This window comes from Palaemon carinicauda, unplaced genomic scaffold, assembly GCF_036898095.1.
Source record: "Palaemon carinicauda isolate YSFRI2023 unplaced genomic scaffold, ASM3689809v2 scaffold17, whole genome shotgun sequence".
In the NCBI taxonomy this organism is placed as follows: Eukaryota; Metazoa; Arthropoda; class Malacostraca; order Decapoda; family Palaemonidae; genus Palaemon; species Palaemon carinicauda.
In genome coordinates this window covers 538,198-542,631 of record NW_027169258.1, presented here as the reverse complement: position 1 = coordinate 542,631, position 4,434 = coordinate 538,198, and the positions used below count along the sequence as shown (strand labels likewise).

At 29.4% G+C, this 4,434-nt stretch overlaps 1 pseudogene; it reads right to left on the bottom strand.

Moving 5' to 3' along the window:
• Positions 1-1,242: 1,242 nt before the first annotated feature.
• On the bottom strand, positions 1,243-2,019 carry LOC137635767 (proliferating cell nuclear antigen-like; annotated as a pseudogene).
• Positions 2,020-4,434: the final 2,415 nt, after the last annotated feature.

The following is a 4,434-nucleotide window of genomic DNA, read 5'->3' as shown; positions in this document are numbered from 1 at the left end:
GACTGTATTATTGTCTATTAGATATGATGGCAGATAATGAATAAGAGGGAATGAATATGAAATAAAAGGATTCGTATATCTTTCTCAATTCGTTTATTTTTATATATACTGGATTGGATTTATTATCAACACTTATATATTTATTTGTTTATCATTTATTTTCATACATTCCGCAAATTTTTCATGATAATAACTGAAAATATTCAATTCATGATGATATTGGAATAATGGTTCCCCTTCCCTCCCTCCTCCCCCCACCCCTCATCAATACATTTATTTTTCTTCTTCTAACATCTAACCCCATCTTCTTCATTTCTCATTTCATCGCTATTATATCCTTCGTCTGAAGTTTCACTTGCAAATCCCTCGTCATTATCGGGGAAATATTTATTTACATCAATATCATCATATTTCTTTAAAAAATCACAAAGTTCACAAGAAAATATTCTAAATAGTGCATTATAAAAAAACGTTTCAAAATTCTCGGTTATAAACATTTTATCGGGAATGTTATAAGGGGGTCCAATTTTATCTACAAACTCAATATACAAGGGTATATGTTGCTGCTTTTTATCAACTCTTAAACATGTTCTACGTGGAAAATATTGATTTTGATTAACGACAACATCTATACATCCATACAACCGGTCTATTTCTCCTGGTAATATTTCAAAATGTTCGTATGATAAAAAGTTTTGTTGTTTATTGGGTAGCATTTCTTTTTTATATGACATTTGATTTGTACACTGAAAAAGTATTTTTTGATGAACGTGATATTCTTCTGCAATGTCTTTTCTTTCGTAAATTTGTTTAAAATTTGGATGAGTAAAGATATTGTTTGGATAATAATCATTAAATATCTCTTGGTCATAGCACCCCAACAACATGCTCATAATTATCTTCAGATTAATTTTTTTCTAAAAAATTTATCTATCTTTATTTTTATAATTATTAATTAATTTTTATTTTCTTATTATTTTTCATAGTCCATATATTCCAAGCCTCCCTTCTTATACATTTAATAAAATTAATAAAAAAGATATAAAATAGATATAGGAAAACTAAATTATTTCATATTTAAAACTCAATAATCTATATATAGAAATAATTTAATAAAATTATTATTAATATACAAATAAATTCACTGGACAAACATTTTTACAAAACACAACTACACTAATACAGTGTGGTAATAACGAAATAACAACGGTTGTTAAAGTAATTTACGAAAATAATATTTAGCTATTCCTCTATTTTTGGAGCCAAAACATAGCGAATGTTGCCAACGCCTTCAATACTATATTCCACAACCATGGGCATATTGAGGGACACGAAAAGAGATACCCTAGGAGAAAAGGCAGTAGCTTTGGTAAACAGATTATGGTATCTACACGAAAAGGTCATCTTGATGGGTTCTTTTACCTCACCTTCTACGGCCCTTTCTTTGTTATCTACACTAGACGTTTTTGTAAATTTTATATTTGCGGTGCCAATATCACCGGCCGTTGAAAATTTCCCACACTCATTAATGCAAGCAATGTTTATGGAATCTCCAAAAGGACTAAGATCTCTGCAGACAAGGGAAAATTCATTTGAAGGCATTCTAATTATGCAATTGTGATTAATATCAGGAATATTTAAATATTCTTGATCTAAATTCATTAATTTCATTATATACTTAGAATTGTTTTGTTGACTGCGAGACTCAAAGATAAATGCGATCGTATCCGCATCGTCTTTGGCCTTTATTGTTACAACATCATCATCGTCATTAGAACACTTTCATATTTTGGACATAACGGGGATGTTTATTCCCATAACTAGATTGCGATCGCATTCGTATTCATCAAAACCCTCGGCTAGTAGATTAAGAGATACCAGAGAAACGTGGCTGGTATCTATGGCCTGTAGTTGAATGCCAGATTCTGTACAGACCCATGTCGCCTCATTTAACAACTCCTCGAGGGCATTGGTGGTTTTATTGAGATTGCTGCTTCGAACGAGGCGGGCTTCAAACATTGTAAAGAATTTGAGCGAATATCGACGCACATTTATAAATATTAGTAATACTATAAATATAAAAGCTAAGGAAAATAACCCTGATAATTTTTTATTTTCTTTTTTTTTTACATCTATGTAAAAATTCCCAAAATGCCTATTCTTCCAGACTTAGTATTGTGAATACTGTAAACAAAGGGTTTATTCAAATTCAAAGGCTTATAATAATTAGGTCCACCATCCATACAACAGGCATTTGCTTGTGCGTCCATTTCAGTTCCATTTTCATTATTATTAATATAAATACAAGTTTCAATAATGGTATTAACGGGGCGTGGCCCCGTGTTCTCGTTTTCTCGTAAAATTCCCTGCAAATTGGCATTTTGTACTAAAGGAGCCAATTTTGGTATTCTTATAAATGTGTCATTTAGTATAAAACTGTTATTAATATGAAATTTTGGCATGAATATATGCGTAAAGTTAATTTTTTGTTAGTTTTTTTCAGTTTTTCATGAATATTGTTTTTATTTTAATTAGTAATCACTTGATTTAATAATTCATGTTTAGAACAAATCTTATCTGGTAAAATGACTATCATATTCATATCGTTAATTTTATAGGGGAGCTCATAAACATTACAGATAAGACTACCAAATGTATCAGCGTAATTTTTAAGGGATACTATCTCACATCTTTTCATCGTGAGTATTTTCCTTGTTTTATTAGGCTCGACATGAAAATCTCTCAATTCAGTATCAAAATTTTTAAATTTATACACCCATTTACCAAAATATTTTGACTTTGTCATAAAGTAAATTCTAGTTAGATTTTCGATATTTCCAACAAAACTTTCATTATTGTTGTTGTTGTTGTTATTATCATTATTTTGATAAACCCACCCACAAGATTTAGCCCATTTATTTATTTGATCGTGTTCGTTTTGAGATTGTGGGATAGTTTTAATCGTAAAGCTCGAAAAATCCTTCTGTATTGATTTCATATATTCTTTATTAATGTTATCTTTTTCATAAATTGGAACGAGACAAAGTCCTATATTTTTATATGAAAACGATGAAAATGGTGATATATTTGATAATATTTCCTTGAGTCCGTTTTCTTTTAACAAACTTAAAGTGTTTTAGGTTGCCGCTGGATAAAGAATATTCAGAAGATTAAAGATACGGTCACTATCTAAAACCGGGTTTACAACTTTGTCGTTGGTTGTAACGGTTTTTATGAATATATCTACAAAGAGTTGATTTGCGTCCTCAGCCATGGCTGCGGCGTGCTTTACTAACCAACTAGCTTCAATCACCACTCTTTTTATTGTTTAGGGGGGCTGAGAATGGGCGGATAGGAAGGGGGTGGGCAGAGGGGGGCTAGGAGTGAGTGAGTGAGTGAGTGAGTGAGTGGGTGGGTTGGTGGGTTTTTTATGTACCTCATCATTTACTCTGTGAAATATTTAATATTTATTACTAGTCATATTTTTTAATGTGACTAGCTCTAGGATTTAATTCATTTCAACCCATATTTTACCATTTTCTTTTTTTTTTATTAAACATGATAAATTTTAACATATTATTTATACTATATCACACCTTCTCTATTTACTACCATAAAACAATATTTTGAGAGAATTCTTAAACAATTGAATAATTACACCGTTAATAATAATAATAATAATAATAGACGATAATATTTTTTAGTATAAATATTAATATTATATATATATACACACGTATTTATTCAAAAGATAGTTTCTTTGTGTTTTGAAATTGTTATTTGATAGAATTTAATAAGGTGATCAAAATCTTATAATATTGTATTATTAACAAAATGGATAGCAGCCATCCAAATTTTAAATCATTTGTTCCAGGAATAGAAACAACCGTCGATGTGGAAGGTTTCCTAAAGGATTACTTTAATGACTTGAATAGTACATCCCCTCGATCTTTACCTTTTATGGATAGTGAATTTTCAAAATATAATAAGTATGTTATACCCCTAACACACGAAAGGTGTATCATGACTACTCCCATCGAAAAAAAAGAGACCACATCATTTTATACTGTTTCGCCTTACTATGGAAGTGATAATTGGATAAAAAAGGATTTGAAATTATCAGATTATAATTTTTTCGTTAAAATGTCATTAGAAATTAAGAATATAGATAGACTTTATGGTTTCCATATTTCAAACAATGATATTTTATTGATTATTAGACTACAAATTAAAGAAAAAATTTATTATCTTTTTATATACAGTCAAATAATTTTTAGATGAAAATACTCGTAGTTTCATTTCCTTATTTTACTAAAGATATAGAAATTTTTAAAAGGATAATTCTAGCATATCCGAGGGGTATTATTGATAAAGCTAAAATATTTAATATGATTAATGAGAATCAAGAAGATTATTTTCGAAATCTCGAAAATG